This window comes from Carcharhinus amblyrhynchos, chromosome 26 (assembly GCF_965287045.1).
Source record: "Carcharhinus amblyrhynchos chromosome 26, sCarAmb.v2.hapA, whole genome shotgun sequence".
NCBI classification, from domain to species: Eukaryota; Metazoa; Chordata; class Chondrichthyes; order Carcharhiniformes; family Carcharhinidae; genus Carcharhinus; species Carcharhinus amblyrhynchos.
The window spans coordinates 38,978,836-38,997,509 of NC_137349.1; the positions used below are offsets into that span (position 1 = coordinate 38,978,836).

Sequence of the window (18,674 nt, forward strand, 5' to 3'; positions counted from 1 at the left end):
AGGCAGGTCCCTGGCGTTGTGAGACAGCAGCGCTAACCACTGTGCCAACGTGCCGCCAGTTAAGAATGAGAGGACAGAGGGCAGGAATCAACTGGCGATAGTCTTCGCAGAGAAAGAGGAGGCCAGTAGTTAGCAGTGCTGCCACACAATGGCAGGGACCCGGGTTCAATTCCGACAAACTGCGGTATGGAGTTTGCACATTCTCCCCGTGACTGCGTGGGTTTCCTCCAGACGCTCCGGCTTCCTTCCATAGTCCAAAGATATACGGGTTAGGTTGATTAGCCATGCCAAATTGCCCCTTAGTGTCAGAGGGATTAGCAGGGTAAATATGTGGGGTTATAGGGATAGGGCCTGGGTGGGATTGTTGTCCGTGCAGGATCAATGGGCTGAATGGCCTCCTTCTGCACTGTAGGGATCCTGTGGATATGGGATCCTTGTCAAATGAGTCCATTCTGAGGATGAATTATGAGAACTGGTCACCAAAGACAGTTGTATTGTGTCTGACTACTTGGGACCCTCTGATCATTCTTGTGTCCTGTTTTCTCAAGATTTGTTTAGCTTTCCTGCTGAAGCTACGGTATTGTTCCAGGATCTTTTCTGCCAATTGTCCCTTCTTGAGGTGTAACACAGCACTACAACTGGGGTCTAACCAGAGCTCTGGACAACTGAGCAAGTGTGAGGTTATCCACTTTGGCAGGAATAATAGTAGGAGGGATTACTATTTAAAGGGTGAAAAGCCGCAGCATGCTACAGTGCAGAGGGACCTGGGGGTCCTTGTGCATGAGTCGCAAAAACCCAGTCTGCAGGTGCAGCAGGTAATCAAGAAGGCGAATGGGATGCTGGTCTTTATAGCGAGGGGGATAGAATATAAAAGCACGGAGGTCTTGCTGCAACTGTACAGGGCACTGGTGAGGCCGCAGCTGGAGTACTGTGTGCAGTTTTGGTTGCCGCACTTGCGCAAGGATATTTTGGCCTTGGAGGGAGTGCAGAGGAGGTTCACTAGGCTGGTACCGGAGATGAGGGGGTTGGACTATGAAGAGAGACTAAATAGACTGGGTCTGTACTCGTTGGAGTTTAGAAGGATGAGGGGGGATCTTATAGAGACGTATAAGGTAATGAAGGGGATGGATAGGGTAGAGGTAGAGAGATTCTTCCCGCTTAGAAAGGATAGCAGGACTAGAGGGCGCAGCCTCAAGATAAGGGGGGGTGCAGTTTAGATCGGAGTTGAGGAGGAACTTCTTCACTCAAAGGGTGGTGAATCTCTGGAATTCTCTGCCCGTTGAAGTGGTGGAGGCTACCTCGCTAAATATATTTAAGTCACGGGTAGATATGTTTCTGATAGACAGGGGAATTAAGGGTTATGGGGAGAGGGCGGGAAAGTGGAACTGATCCACTTCAGATCAGCCATGATCTTATTGAATGGCGGGGCAGGCTAGATGGCCTACTCCTGCTCCTATTTCTTATGTTCTTATGAAGGATCACTTCCACCCATGTAAAATCTGACTGTCTTGAGATAGCAGCCAACATTCCCTTCGGTCTTTTTGATTGGTTTTTAAACAAGGTGACAAGCTTTAAATGACGTGGACTCCCAGATCACTTTGCTTTTTGACATCTCCATTCAGAAAATACTCCCAATGACCTTTCCTGGGTCCACAGTGAATGACCTTTCACCCCGTCACATTGATCTGTGTGCGCTGCAGTTATGGATGAATGTCTGGCGGGGGAGAGAGAGAGAGACTCCCAGTGTAGCTCCCTTTCCCCAGTAAGTCTGTCCAGGTCATTACAGCAACCTTCCTGGCTTGTTCGTGTTCCCATCGAGGGTTAACTTATTCTTGGTTGGCGTTGGGAAATAGAGAATGATGAATTTCCAGCCTGTTTTATAGTCTCCCCTAATCTCAGTGGCTGCTGCCGCTAATACACTCTGGCATTTAAGGTTCATCCTGGATCCCTGGAGAAAGGTGAGTGGGCAGTGGGATGGGAGGAGAGCTTGAGATTGCAGGAAAGGGCAGAGAGTTGCAGTCAGTGGGAATATTCTCGATGTGAAGCCCCTGGATCAAATCGCTGCTTGCCAACTGCTCAATACCAATGGCAGTGTGGTGAAGGCCTTTAAGTGGGCATTAATTGGGCACTTAGAACATCAAGTGGCATCTGCCCCTTAATCGATTGGGGTGGAACTCCCACCACAGCAAGGGGAGGTAGTGAACAAAGAAAATTACACAGGAACAGGGCCTTTCGACCCTCCAAGCCTGCACTGACCATGATGCCCGTCTGAACTAAAACCCCCTACCCTTCCGGGGACGGTATCCCTCTATTCCCATCCTAGTCATGTACTTGTCCTTAACACTCACTATCGTATCTGCTTCCACTACCAGCTGTTACAAGTCAGGTCGGATATTTCATGGTGTTCTAGGAAGCTGACCGGATTTGTAAAGTTTTCTGTTGATGTCAGCGAGGATGAGCATGGGGAGGTTTCACTCCGGGAGCGTTTCAACTGACCCACGAGGAGCTTTTATCAAAAACAAAGTTTAATTAAGAATATTGTTGACGTGTACAGTGAGATAGTTGGCAAGTACTTTTAACAATTACAAGCAAGAAGCACAACAACCATGATAATGTGTAACTCTTAAGGAAATATCTCGAATGTGTTCCAACCAAAGCCAATATACAAAACCCTCCCAATAAACAATACAGCATAGGTTAATATCCACTTGTTACGGGAATCCCACCTCCTGGGATGAATGCTGAAAACCATAGAATTCTTACAATGTAGAATCATAGAACCCTACAGTGCAGAAAGAGGCCCTTCGGCCCATCGAGTCTGCACCGAACACAATCCCACCCAGGCCCCACCCCCATATCCCTACATATTATACCCACTAATCCCTCTAACCTACGCATCCCTGGACACTAAGGGGCAATTGCTTAGCATGGCCAATCAACCTAACCCGCACGTCTTTGGACTGTGGGTGGAAACCGGAGTACCCGGAGGAAACCCACGCAGACACGAAGAGAATGTGCGAACTCCACACAGACAGTGACCTGAGCTGGGATTCGAACCCAGGACCCTGGAGCTGTGAAGCAGCAGTGCTAACCCACTGTGCTACCATTCAGCCCATTGAGCCTGCACTGACAACAATCCCACCCAGGCCCTATTCCCATAAACCCGTGTAGTTGCCCTGTTCATACCTCTGCCACTAAGAGGCAATTTTAGCATAGCCAATCCAACCTAATCCGCATGGCTTTGGACTGTGGGAGGAAACCAGAACACCCGGACGAAACTCATGCAGACACTGGGAGAACACGCAAACTCCACACAGACAGTCACCCGAAAATGAACCTGGGTCCCTGGTGTGGTGAGGCAGCAGTGCTAACCACTGTGCTGCCTTTTGTGAAGAAACTCAGGAGAGGTTGTAGTCCAATCTGTTTTCCGAAACACAGCTTCTTCAAGGTAGTACCTGTCCTGCTGACCAGCCTGGCAGGATCCTGCGGACCCTCATTATTTACACAGAGCTGAGCTCTCCTCTGACTCTCTTCGCTGGCCAGCAGCTGATCTGTTCACAACCTCACCTGATGACGGGTTCAAAGGTCCCAACACTATGTTACTTACCACTCCAGCACACTCATATCACCCTCTCCAGCCCAGTTGCCTTCACCAGACAGTGCAGGCTGTCAGCAACCCAGAGGGAAAAGGCTCGCAGCCTCGAAGCCTGTTCCTCGATTCAACCGCCTTCCCCCGGAGTCCGTCACCTGCCCATGCCCCTCTTGGACCTGTATCCACCACATCAGGAGTCTTCACAGTAAGCGATGTGATACCCCTTTCACCCTCTTGCTTGTCAGACAGGGTCCAGCTTCCACCCCTCGGACTGCCTCTGCCTTCCATTGTTTGCCCTCTTCATCCACCTCCTTGTCCCTCTGCCCGCAGCTGTGAGCATTCCCCTAGCCTCCGCCCCATCCTTGCACAGCTCTCCATAATCATCCCCTCCTCTCTCTCTTTGTCAGGCCCTTGCCCCCACCCCAGTTGATGTTTGGACCTTTGTTGCAATGGCTGTATGAGCCCTGCAGCACAGTGCTCTCTGGATAGACACTGGTGTGTGGCACTAGGGGCAAGGAGACTCCTGTACTTCCCTAACCAGCACAGTACTGATCCCACCCAGTGACACTAGGAGGGTCTGTGAGTCCAGCAGCACAGTGCTGTCCAGATAGACGCTGGTGTGTGGCACCAGGGGGAAGGATGTCCCTGTACTCCCCAAACCCAGACAGAAAGTTATTCCGCTCATCCCTCCTTGGGAGGCATGAGGAGGGGATGCCATGTTTGCATGGAAGCCAAATGGAAGGATTGGTACTGGCTTTGAGATGGAGGGGAACCTGTACAAGACATGTTCACTTAGTGTACCACTTTAATTTGTTCACATTGAAACGTGGAAGGTAGTGAGTGTGTGTGTGTGTGTGCGCGCGCATGTGTGTATGTGTACCCACCCTGCCAGCCAGTGGGGATCACATCACCTTTCCCACCCACCATCAGACAGATCTAGTCTCCAGAATTCTGCCCAGGGACTTTGGCAGAGGGTTCTGCGAAGCAAGAGAATTGGTGTTTAAACATCCCGGGAAATCCAATATGGATTTGTCAGGATTTGCACAGGACTACATCCTCAACGGAGGTCAGAATATTTGGCCTATTCCCTTTAATGATTTAGGTATAATTAGTTGCAACGGGAGTAACACTCCCAATATAAGATTGTTGATTTAATTCTGTTCCAGACCTTCAGAGCTTAATGTCTAAACCAATAGATTTAAAAGCTGCTTAAACCTGACTCTCAATTTTAAATTCCACTCTAATCTTTATTAATAATACATTACTCAAAGTCCACACCCCTACCCCATAAGAAGCCATCCGAATACACCACAAAGATGCCTGAATGCGTTCCTTCACCATCCCAATAAAACATTGTGGGATCTGCCTTTAATTAGCACAAGTTGTTTACAGCAAAACAGATCTCTCTGAAAAACACCCACACCCTCAGAGGCATTTTGCTGTCTCTTTGGGTGGTTTTGGAAACACTGTTTTTCTGGGGAAAAAGATTTCTGTCTGTGCTTTCTATTTAAAAACATTTGGGTGAGGAAAAACACCATGCAATTAGTTTTTGCTGCACCCTTATCTGTTCATCAGTACGGCAGCCCCAGGACGCTTGCATTTTCTTGAAACGTAATGACGTCACACTCGGGAAACCAATTATCTGGCTTTCCCAATAATCCGCACCCCACTTTGGTCTTAAAGGGATATCGGACGAAACGAAAATAAATGCCTATCAATGCACAAAAGTCATGACGTGATTCAGAAAGATGATCTGCTCAAACTTTGTGGTCCAACAGGTTAAAGAGATGTGGAGTAAAGTTTATTTATTAGAACCATAGAACATTACAGCACAGAAACAGGCCCTTTGGCCCTTCTTGTCTGTGCCGAACCATTTTTTTGCCTAGTCCCACTGACCTGCACTTGGACCATATCCCTCCACACCCCTCTCATCCATGAACCCGTCCAAGTTTTTCTTAAATGTTAAAAATGACCCCGCATTTATCCGGCAGCTCATTCCACACTCCCACCACTCTCTGCATGAAGAACCCCCCCTAATATTCCCTTTAAACTTTCCCCCCTTTCACCCTTAACCCATGTCCTCTGGTTTTTTTCTCCCCTAGCCTCAGTGGAAAAAGCCTGCTTGCATTCACTCTATCGATACCCATCAAAATCTTATACACCTCTATCAAATCTCCCCTCGTTCTTCTACGCTCCAGGGAATAAAGTCCTAACCTATTCAATGTCTCTCTGTAACTCAGCTTCTCAAGTCCCGGCAACATCCCTGTGAACCTTCTCTGCACTTGTTCAACCTTATTTACATCCTTCCTGTAATTAGGTGACCAAAACTGTACACAATACTCTAAATTCGGCCTCACCAATGTCTTATATAACCTCACCATAACATTCCAACTCTTATACTCAATACCTTGATTTATAAAGGCCACTGTACCAAAAGCACTCTTTATGACCCTATCTACCTGTGGCACAACTTTTAGGGAATTATGTATCTGTATTCTCAGATCCCTCTTTTCTACTACACTCTACAGTGTCCTACCATTTAGCCTGTACATTCTACTTTGGTTTGTCCTTCCTAAGTGCAATACCTCACACTTGCCTGTATTAAACTCCATCTGCCATTTTTTGGCCCATTTTTCTAGTTGGTCCAAATCCCTCTGCAAGCTTTGAAAACCTTCCTCACTGTCCACTAAACCTCCAATCTTCGTATCATCAGCAAATTTGCTGATCCAATTTACCATATTATCGTCCAGATCATTGATATAGATGACAAACGACAATGGACCCAACACCGATCCCTGTGGCATACCAATAGTCACAGGCCTCCACTCAGAGAAGCAATCCTCCACTACCATTCTCTGCCTTCTTCCACTGAGCCGATGTCTAATCCAATTTACTAAGTCTCCATGTATACCTAGCAATTGAACCTTTCTAACTAACCTCCCATGCGGGGCCTTGTCAAAGGCCTTACTGAAATCCCTGTAGACAACATCCACTGCCTTCCCTTCATCCACTTTCCTGGTAACATCCTCGAAAAACTCTAATAGATTGGTTAAACATGACCTACCACGCACAAAGCCATGTTGACTCTCCCTAATAAGTCCCTGTCCATCCAAGTATTTGTCGATCCTATCTCTTAGTACTCCTTCCAATAATTTACCTACCGCTGACGTCAAACTTACTGGCCTATAATTTCCCGGATTACTTTTTGAGCCTTTTTAAACAACGGAACAACATGAGCTATCCTCCAATCATCCGGCACCTCCCCCGTGGATACTGACATTTTAAATATCTCTGCCAGGGGCCCTGCAATTTCAACACTAGTCTCCTTCAAGGTCCGAGGGAATACCCTATCCGGTCCTGGGGATTTATCTACTCTGATTTGCCTCAAGACAGCAACCACCTCCTCCCCTTTAATCTGTATAGGTTCCATGACCTCCCTACTTGTTTGCCTTATTTCCGTAGACTCCGTGCCAGTTTCCTTAGTAAATACAGATGCAAAAAACCCATTTAATATCACCCCCATCTCTTTTGGTTCCATTATAAAGCCAATCACTCTGATCTTCAAGAGGACTAATTTTAACCCTAACTATCCTTTTGCTCTTAATATACCTTAGGATTATCCTTGATCTTGACTGCCAAAGCAACCTCATGTCTTCTTTTAGCCCTCCTGATTTCCTTAAGTAGTTTCTTGCATTTTTTATACTCCTCAAGCATCTTATTTGCTCCCTGTTGCCTATACATGTCATACATCTATCTCTCCTCTTCTTTGTCAGAGTTGCAATATCCCTTGAGGACTAAGGTTCCTTATTCTTTGCTTTTAATCCTGACAGGAACATACAAACTCTGTGTCAAAATTTCTCCTTTGAAGGCCTCCCACTTACCAATCACATCCTTGCCAGAGAACAGTCTGTCCCAATCCACATTTTTTTAGGTCGTTTCTCATTTCTTCAAATTTGGCCTTTTTCCAGTTTAGAATCTCGACCCGAGGACCAGATCTACCTTTATCCATGATCAAGTTGAAACTAATGGCGTTATGATCACTGGAACCAAAGTGTTCCCCTACACACACTTCCGTCACTTGCCCTAACTCATTTCCTAGTAGGAGATCTAATATTGCATCTAGTTGGCACCTCTATGTATTGATTTAGAAAATTTTCCTGAGCACATTTTACAAACTCCACCCCATTTAGACCTTTAACAGTATGGGAGTCCCGATCTATATGTGGAAAATTAAAATCCCCTACTATCACAGCTTTATGTTTCCGGCAGTTGTCTGCTATCTCTCTGCAGATTTGCTCCTCCAATTCTCGCTGACTATTGGGTGGTCTATAACACAACCCCATTAATGTTTCTCACTCCACCCCTATGGCCTCAGTAGACAAGCTCCCTAATCTATCCTGCCTGAGCACTGCTGTAACATTTCCCTAACTAGCAATGCCACCCCGTCACCCTTCATCCCTCTGCCTCTATCACACCTGAAACATTGGCACCCTGGAACATCGAGCTGCCAGTCCTGCCTCTCCCGTAGCCAAGTATCACTAATGGCTATAATGTCATAATTCCATGTGTCAATCCACACCTTCAGCTCATCTGCCTCCCCCACAATACTCCTGGCATTGAAATAGACACACCTCAAAAGATTATTACCACCACACACAACCCTTCCATTGGTGATTTTGCATCAACTATTGACATCATTTATTTTCACCCCCTGCTCCACTATCTGCTCTGGCACTCTGGTTCCCACCCCCCTGCAAATCCAGTTTAAACCCTCCCCAATAACACTAGCAAACCTCCCTGCAAGTATATTGTCTCCCTGCAGAGACAGAACAAGTTTCCTGTCCATTGTGGAACCCACCCGAACTTTCATCGCTGCGATAACAAAGGAATGAAAAATCAGATGCCCTTGTTCAGAGGACAATCTGTTCCACTAGATTAGTGCCAATACTGTTAAGGTGAAAATGTACTCTGGGAAACTCAGCTATCAAATAGGGACAAGCTTTCTGGGCCTAAAGTTCTCCTTGTCTTCCAGACGGGGTTTTCCCGAATTGGAACGTTACTGGATTTGCTCATGAAATTCCATGGTGGATGGGAGAAGCTGATATCATTGCAGCTACATGGGGAAGGCTGAATTGACCAGTCGGGCCCATCCTACCTGGAATTTTTCACAGGATGTTCCCAAAATGGCTTACGAGGAGAGATTGGACCTGTACTCGTTGGAGTTTAGAAGGCTGAGGGGGGATCTTATAGAGACGTATAATGAAGGGGCTAGATAGGGTAGAGTTAGAGAGATTCTTTCCACTTAGAAAGGAAACCAGAACTCGAGGGCACAGCCTCAAAATAAGGGGGGGTCAGTTTAGGACAGAGTTGAGGGAGAACTTCTTCACTCAGAGGGTGGTGAATCTCTGGAATTCGCTGCCCATTGAAGTGGTGGAGGCTACCTTGTGGAAAATGTTTAAGCCACGGGTAGATAGATTTCTGATCGATAAGGGAATTAAGGGTTATGGGGAGAAAGCGGGAAAGTGGAACTGATCCACTTCAGATCAGCCATGATCTTATTGAATGGCGGGGCAGGCTCGAAGGGCTAGATGGCCGACTCCTGCTCCTATTTCTTATGTTCTTAAAATGTGTTATTTATAATTTATACTCGGTAGTGCATATTGCACACACTGGCCAGATGTTTAAGGAAATCCTGATGCTTTACTCACTGCTGTCTGACAATGCAGTGGTTGTGTGTGAGGCCCTGTGAGTGTTCTGGAGCCTGACTAGATTTATCTGCCAGTAAGTGATTGATCTCTTGCACAGTTTACCTGGTCAACACAGCAAAGTGGAAGCTGAGTGATGGATGAAATAAGGATGAATCTAATGCGGGAGTTGGAGCTGTAGAAAATGACCAGTCTGTAACTGCGCGATGTCTAATACCATCTTTCACCTTGTGACAGGCCACAGGTCAATCCGCAATAAAATGTGTGGTGCTGGGTGGGGTCAGGGGAGAGGTTTTTATGAACAAAATCTATTGCTGCAATGCTTTGTGTAGCAGGGATGCATTATCGGGACCTCATTGACAGAATGAGTGGGAGATGTCAAACAGAAAAATTACAATTCAAGTTCCCAACATGTATCCCCAGGAGACTAGTGGTTAGCACTGTTGCCTCAGAGCACCAGGGACCCGGGTTCGAGTGTGGCCCCGGGTCACTGTGTGGAGTTTGCGTGTTCTCCCCGTGTCTGTGTGGGTTTCCTCCCACAGTCCAAAGATGTGCAGGTTAGCGTAGATTGGCCATGCTAAAATTGCCCCCTAGTGTCCCAAGTTGTGTAGTTAGGGGGATTAGCTGGGTATGTGCGTGGGGTTACGGGGATAGGCTCGGGGTGGGCCTGGGTAAGATGCTCTGTCAGAGAGCTAGTGCTGACCTGATGGGCCGAATGGTCTCCTGCAGTGTAGCGATTCTATGGTCCTCATTCTCTTGAGTGATGATGGGTGTGAAATATTTGTTATTGATTTAGTTCTATTGTTACGGTTCAGGTCAGAAACTCTACAGATTTTTTATGGAGCCCACCTGCATCATAAGTTTTGCATCTTGAATTTGGCTAGGATAAGCATGAGATGTTTTACTTCAGGTACGATTCAAATGACTCACTAGGGAGCTTTTATCAAACAAAGTTTATTTAAGAACATGGTTATTTTGTATAGTAAGAATATTAGCAATAACTTCTATCAAGTACAAACAACACAAAAGAACCAATTAAATCAAAACCTTCCCTTTACCCAAGTTTAGCACAGCAAAGACTAATACTCACGTGATACTGGAATTGAGTCCTTTGGATGAATTCTGCAGTTCTCTTGATAGACTCAGAACAGTTTGAAGCCTGAACAGCTTCCCAGAGCGCCAAGGAGAGACTGTCAAACCACCAACAGCAGACTTTCTACTCCAAGAAGGCTTTCAGCTAACCTGCAGAATTTCCAAAACCAGGGGGAGAGAGAGACACACACCTCTTTTCAGCTTGCTGTCCCTTCTAAAACTCAAACCTGCAGCTCAGAACTGAAAACAAAAGAGCTCCTGTCACCTGACCTGCTGACCATTTTTTTCTCCTGGCAACGTAGAGCCATAAAAGGTCCCACATAAAAATAAACAAACCCCCTTTAAGCAGCAATTAAAGGACGTTTCCAGACAAGCCAGTGCCATAATAAAAAGCCAAAATGGCCTGTTTACAAGTGCAGAAAACATGATGTAGAAAAAAAAACTCTTAAAGGTACACTAATGCTTTGCAGTCCCTAAACTGAATTCGGAAACTGTTTTGGAGGGTTCCAGGGAACAGAGACTCGCCCATCGGAAGTCAAACCTCCGCAGATTCCCGAAATCTACCTTAGGGTTGGCTATTTGGGACTCTACAGAACTCTGTATTCCTTTAATTCTGGCCTCTTTTGCAATGCTGATTAACTTTGTGCCAACATTGGTCAGTTACCCTGGGCCCAAAGCTCTGGGATTCCCTCTGGAAACCTTTCCACCACTCTCTCTCCTCCTCAGGTTATTCTTTAAAACCAATCTCTATGACCAAACTGTTAGTTAAGTGCAGTTATTTAAACTGAGTCGGTTTAGCTCAGTTGGCTGGATGGCTGGTTAATGATGCAGAGTGATGCCAGCAGTGTGGGTTCAATCCCTCTGCTGGCTGAGGTTACTTATGAAGGACCATCTTCTCAACATTGCTGTTCATCTGAAGTGTGATGACCCTCAGGTTAAATCACTGCCAGTCAGTTCTCCCCCATCAAAGGGGAAAGCAGCCTACGGTCGCTTAGAATAATGCTAACTTTACCTTTTACTTAATACTGCAATATCCAGCTCTGCCAAATGTTATCTGAACACTGCATGGTAGCAAACACAGCACGGTAGCACAGTGGGTTAGCACTGCTGCTTCACAGCTCCAGGGTCCTGGGTTCGATTCCCGGCTTGGGGTCACTGTCTGTGTGGAGTTTGCACATTCTCCTCGTGTCTGCGTGGGTTTCCTCCAGGTGCTCCCCTTTCCTCCCACAGTCCAAAGATGTGCGGGTTAGGTTGATTGGCCGTGTTAAATTGCCCATTAGTGCCCAGGGATGCGTAGGTTAGCGGGTAAATGTGTAGGGATATGGGGGTAGGACCTGGGTGGGATTATGGCCTGTGCAGACTCGATGGGCCGAAGGGCCTCTTTCTGCACTGTAGGGTTCTATGATTCTATGAAAATGCCCCTGAGAAGCATCTTGACGTGTCTAACTACATTGAAGGTGCTATATAAATGCAATATCTTTTTGTGGATGAGTCTGTTGTGATTATGAACATGTTGTTTACTGTGCGATTATTCACTAGCTCTGCTTGTGAGAGCTTTCTCCCCCCCCCTCCTTCCAGCCGATTTGAGTTTAGTGCTGACACCCTGCCCAGCCTGAATCTTACCCTGTCAATAAGCAGCTCGTACACACAATCACACAGCCTTGAATCTTGCTTTGTAAGCTGAAGGAACTCAAGTGGGACACTGACCCCAGCCCCCCCGCCACACACAATGCAGCAACTCTCTGACTGATGGGTATTAAGCAGAGCTGCACTGAGAGTATTGACGTGATGGACAGCTCTGTATCAGCAGTAAAGTAACGGTAAATCAGATCAGTGGGCAGGCATTGTGTTACCTTATTAGTGATGCTCTCATCGGAGAATATCAAACTTGTGACTTTTTTCTCTTTTCACACAATTCTTTAGAAGCAAATGAACTTCTGTCTGCGCGCTTTTGTACATGTAAGTGTTCTTGCATTTGCACAAGTGTTAGAAAACTACAGTACAGAAAGAGGCATTCAATCTATCGAGTTCCCACTGACTCTCCGAGAACATATCTTGCCCCCCTCCCGCTCCCCCTGCCCCCCTTCCTGCATCCCTGTGCCCCCTCTCCTTGCATCCCCACCCCCTCCGGGCCCTCTCCCTCCCACCCACCCCCCCAATCTCTCTCTCTCTCGCTCCACAACACTCCTGGCCCCTGGCGCCCCTCCCTCCCACCCCCACTCTCCCAATATCTCTCTCTCTTTTTCTCTCTCTCTCTCTCTCCCCCTCTCTACACAACACCCTGGCCCCCAGCGCCCGGCCTTCCCCACCTCACCACCACCCCCCCTCCCTTCCCCTGATATGCCTGAACTATTAGACCATTGCTCGAGTGTTGGCAGTAAGCCTGGCCACTGCATTTAAAGGGAGGGTGTGGCTGCATAGCAGAGGTTGGAGAGAAGGTTCACAGAGAGAGAGAGAGAGAGAATTGTTGCCGTGAGGAAAGGTTTGAGAGAGTGAGGTGGTTTTCTTTGGAAGAGAGGAAGGTGGATTGGCAGTGGAGATGGATAGAATTATCAGGAACTTGAATAGATTGGATAGGAAGGCCCATCTGGGAGAGAGATCAATACCTGGGGGGTGGGTGGGGTAAGTAGGGGATGTGGTGACTGTCAGGTGGTTAGTGGGTCACACATTTAAAGTAGTCGGTCATCAGATTACAAGGGAACTGCAGAATAATTTTGTCACAGGACTAACAGCCTGATAGTGCGATGAAGCAAGAACCCTCACCACACTTGTGACGGATTACCCAGGATTATTGCACTAACTTAGTCAAACTTGGATGACAAGGTTCATTGTCCCACTCCAGGGGTGTCTGATCCAGGCTGAAACTTTAGTGCCGTACTGCAGGAGTGCTGCACTGTCAGGGATGCTGCCTTTTGGGTAGAATTTTGAACTGCAGTTCCGACTGCCCCCTCAGGACTTGAAAGAGCTTCCTGAGTATTGGAAAAACAGCAGGAAGTGGGGAGAGTTATTCCTCCTAACCTGGCCAGTATTCATCTCTCAGCCAGCATGTAATAAATCCAGGCTCTGATTATTCAGTAGGAGTTTGCTGGGCAGGAATGAATCACTGTGTTTCCGACAGTGCCTCATTGCTGTGAGCTGCTCTGTAGCAACGCAAGCTCCCTTTTCCCTTGTTTTAGTTGGGAGCTGGGACTGAGCAAATCCCTTTCCAGCAACAATAAAAGCCCTGAAAGAGATTTGTGCTGGAAATTGCTTCCTCTGTAACGGGTGAAGAAACGAAGATAGCCTTCGCTGGCAGGCAATAAATAGAAAAGATTGCTCATGTGTCAGGGGAGGGAGGGGAAAAAAATCTTCCAAATGTTTTCATTTACAGGAGGGTAATGAAGTCGGATATATTCAGTCCATTTCTCCAGGGAGCTGTGCTAAAGTGCAAACCTGCTGACAGCTTTCCCATTGACTTGTCAATTTTTGCCATGAAATGTATTGGAGAGGGAAGGTGTGAAAATGAAGCGTACTGTTGGTGCTGCTGGAGATGGGCTGGCTTCATTCTGCATTGTTACTGTAAATCTGTGTGATAAGCCGGAGGAAGTGATATGCCTTTAGCTGAGGAAGGACTATCTCCATGTGGAGACTGGTATATAAATAAGTCTTTCATTGACTGTTCACACACTTTCTCACTCTCACTCTCACTCTCACTCTCTCTCTCTCTCTCTCTCTCACTCTCTCACTCTCTCACCCTCTCTCACCCTCTCTCACCCTCTCTCACCCTCTCTCACCCTCTCTCACTCTCACTAACACCCCCTCACTCTCACTAACACCCCCTCACTCTCACTAACACCCCCTCACTCTCACTAACACCCCCTCACTCTCACTAACACCCCCTCACTCTCACTAACACCCCCTCACTCTCACTAACACCCCCTCACTCTCACTAACACCCTCTCACTCTCACTAACACCCTCTCACTCTCACTAACACCCTCTCACTCTCACTAACACCCTCTCACTCTCACTAACACCCTCTCACTCTCACTCTCACTAACACCTCTCACTCTCACTCTCACTAACACCCTCTCACTCTCACTCTCACTAACACCCTCTCACTCTCACTCTCACTAACACCCTCTCACTCTCACTCTCACTAACACCCTCTCACTCTCACTCTCACTAACACCCTCTCACTCTCACTCTCACTAACACCCTCTCACTCTCACTCTCACTAACACCCTCTCACTCTCACTCTCACTAACACCCTCTCACTCTCACTCTCACTAACACCCTCTCACTCTCACTCTCACTAACACCCTCTCACTCTCACTCTCACTAACACCCTCTCACTCTCACTCTCACTAACACCCTCTCACTCTCACTCTCACTAACACCCTCTCACTCTCACTCTCACTAACACCCTCTCACTCTCACTCTCACTAACACCCTCTCACTCTCACTCTCACTAACACCCTCTCACTCTCACTCTCACTAACACCCTCTCACTCTCACTCTCACTAACACCCTCTCACTCTCACTCTCACTAACACCCTCTCACTCTCACTCTCACTAACACCCTCTCACTCTCACTCTCACTAACACCCTCTCACTCTCACTCTCACTAACACCCTCTCACTCTCACTCTCACTAACACCCTCTCACTCTCACTCTCACTAACACCCTCTCACTCTCACTCTCACTAACACCCTCTCACTCTCACTCTCACTAACACCCTCTCACTCTCACTCTCACTAACACCCTCTCACTCTCACTCTCACTAACACCCTCTCACTCTCACTCTCACTAACACCCTCTCACTCTCACTCTCACTAACACCCTCTCACTCTCACTCTCACTAACACCCTCTCACTCTCACTCTCACTAACACCCTCTCACTCTCACTCTCACTAACACCCTCTCACTCTCACTCTCACTAACACCCTCTCACTCTCACTCTCACTAACACCCTCTCACTCTCACTCTCACTAACACCCTCTCACTCTCACTCTCACTAACACCCTCTCACTCTCACTCTCACTAACACCCTCTCACTCTCACTCTCACTAACACCCTCTCACTCTCACTCTCACTAACACCCTCTCACTCTCACTCTCACTAACACCCTCTCACTCTCACTCTCACTAACACCCTCTCACTCTCACTCTCACTAACACCCTCTCACTCTCACTCTCACTAACACCCTCTCACTCTCACTCTCACTAACACCCTCTCACTCTCACTCTCACTAACACCCTCTCACTCTCACTCTCACTAACACCCTCTCACTCTCACTCTCACTAACACCCTCTCACTCTCACTCTCACTAACACCCTCTCACTCTCACTCTCACTAACACCCTCTCACTCTCACTCTCACTAACACCCTCTCACTCTCACTCTCACTAACACCCTCTCACTCTCACTCTCACTAACACCCTCTCACTCTCACTCTCACTAACACCCTCTCACTCTCACTCTCACTAACACCCTCTCACTCTCACTCTCACTAACACCCTCTCACTCTCACTCTCACTAACACCCTCTCACTCTCACTCTCACTAACACCCTCTCACTCTCACTCTCACTAACACCCTCTCACTCTCACTCTCACTAACACCCTCTCACTCTCACTCTCACTAACACCCTCTCACTCTCACTCTCACTAACACCCTCTCACTCTCACTCTCACTAACACCCTCTCACTCTCACTCTCACTAACACCCTCTCACTCTCACTCTCACTCTCTTCCCCCCCATCTCCTCTCTCTCCCCCCCACCATCTCTCTCCCCCCCACCCCCCGCCGCTTTCTCTCCCCGCCCGCCCATTTCTTCCCCCCCAGTGTGCGTATAATATATATACATATATAGAAGCATATTTAAATAGACTTATAAAATTCTAACAGGACTAAACAGTGTAGCCCTGTTAGTGGGCGGCACAGTAGCACAGTGGGTTAGCACTGCTGCTTCACAGCTCCAGGGCCCTGGGTTCGATTCCCAGCTCGGGTTGCTGCCTGTGTGGAGTTTGCGCATTCTCCTCGTGTCTGCACGGGTTTCCTCCGGGTGCTCCGGTTTCCTCCCACAGCCCAAAGATGTGTGGGTTAGGTTGATTGGCTATTACTAAATTGACCGTAGATGCATAGATTAGTGGGGTCTATCACATCACTGTGGGTTGTAGACTGTCTTTGGGAGGAGGAACCTTCATTGGGCCAAATGACCTTCCGTAATTAGTGATCTTTCCTAATATTGGCCAGAATTTTACTTTTGATGATCGGGCATGTTCCCAACCAAATGTAAAATAGCATCAAATGATCTTGGCTGTTCTGCTTGACCTCGCTGCGCATGATTTCAAGGTTGTCAGATGTGTGTGTGTGTGAGTCATAAGCATACCCACCGACAATTAAAGAGCCAGTTAAGATTTAACGCTGCCAGTGTGATTTTCAGTTCAGCGCACAGGCAAGACGGGTGGACAGAAAACACATTTTTATAATTCCCTCGTCCATGGGCCTGGAGAACCAGTGCATTCTCTGTCGCTGTGAGTTCATCACTGTGCGACACAGAGTTATCCCCGAGTAGTGTTTCAAACCAGCCTTGCTCAGAGGGTAGTAAGGGCATGGAATGCCCTGCCTGCAGCAGTTGTGGACTCGCCAACTTTAAGGGCGCTCAAATGGTCAGTGGATAGGCGTATGGATAACATTGGAATAGTTTAGGTGAGAGGGTCATTAGATTGGTTCCACTGGTTGGCGCAACATCGAGGGCCCAAGGGCCTGTACTGCGCTGGAATGTTCTATTGCTGCATTCCAATTCTTCCCGGGAAGGTTTCTCCCAGGATTATAGCAGCTCATTGCTCCTCTGCGTCTGCTCTAATGGGATAGTGCATCCAGTGGGTTAGACCTCATCTAAAGAGGGGGAGGAAGCCAGTTGAGCAAGGGCAGCATCCCAGCGAGAGAGTTTCCAGAGGAGAGGCACGGCCTCAGTTTGTACAGGGCCCGCAGGTTATTCCAGACAGGAGGGTGTGCCACAGACACCATTAATCAGCGGCTAGGGTGTGCAGGCAACGCTCAAACTACCTCCAGATGCTACACAAGGCAAGGGACACCAGGGACATAGTGACAGCAATATAACAAAGAGCAACATAGCACAGGAAACAGGCCCTTCGGCCCAACGAGCCCACGCCGCCATTTCAACATTGTGAGTCCCCTCTTCCACCCATGACCCTTGTCTACGCTTATGGCACTCCACATTGGAAACCACATTGAGGGGAGACTAATTTAGGGACAATTTGTTACACCAATCAGCCTAAGAGCACATCTTTGGGGTGTGGGAGGAAACTGGAGCACCCGGAGAAAACCCACGCAAGCACGGGGAGAATGCGCAAACTCCCACAGACACCGGCCCAAATCCATGTGTCTGCACAGCAAACAGTGATAGTCACTGAGCTGTCGTGTTGCCCAGCATCTGGTCCAGTTTAAGCGTACACTAATGACATGAAACATCCAAGAGCAGCCCTCACACGACCCACCGCGTGTATGCCCCTTGTTAGACAACAAGGCGGACCAAAGCACCTGTGGATTAAAAGAGAAAAACATCAATAACATGCACATCCTTATGCAAACATTCAAGGGAATCCCCAGAAGCTCAAAAGTAAAACAAGTGAGCCAGAAAATATGTTGGAAGGTCCATAGGAATCAGTTGATTCCCAGGGACGTCCCAAGGCTCTTCATCCTTATTTAAAACAGTCTCCTATATCCCTCCATCTCCATCCCGCTCATGTGCCTATCTAAGTATCCCTTAAACAACTCCAGCGTGCCTGCCTCCAGCACCTTACTTGGCAGAGCATTCCATACCCCCACTACCCTCTGTGCGAAAAACCCTCTAGCATCCAAATTATACCTCGCCCCTCTCGTAATGTGCGTTTCCAATCTAGGAAAAAGCTGGGGGGGGTGGGGGGACCACCAGCTTTGGGCACACCCTGAAGGTGAAATTCAGGCCACTGTTGCTATATTAGTCAGTGTTTCTTTCCCCTGGCAGGAATGGCGAGGGGGATGAAGGAGGTGCAAGGGGGGTGCTGGCAGGGGGTGTGGATGTGTCTTCCCAACACATTCCTCTATCGCTCCAGCTTGGATGGGCGCAAACTCACATTGCGAAGCTGAGGTGCTGTTTGCCTGAGCATCCGATCATGAACCTGTCCCATTTCCTGAGCCCTGAGATTGTATTTCTGTTTAAACTTTGCCTCAGAGTTGTACCTGTAAAATATTGACAATATCAAGTTAAGAAAAATTTCAGCTTCTGGGATTAAGATTCAG

General features: G+C 47.7%; 1 protein-coding gene across 2 annotated transcripts in view; it reads left to right on the forward strand.

The window, feature by feature from the left end:
* plppr3a (phospholipid phosphatase related 3a) overlaps positions 1–18,674 on the forward strand; it is a 102,009-nt gene that overhangs the window by 40,447 nt on the left and 42,888 nt on the right. Inside the window, exon 2 of one of the 2 annotated variants that reach the window (XM_080212886.1) lies at positions 10,113–10,207. The exons of the other annotated variant lie outside the window; for it this stretch is intronic. The gene's annotated coding sequence lies outside the window, so the exon portion shown is untranslated. The remainder of the gene's footprint in view (positions 1–10,112; positions 10,208–18,674) is intronic. 2 annotated transcript variants of the gene reach the window in all.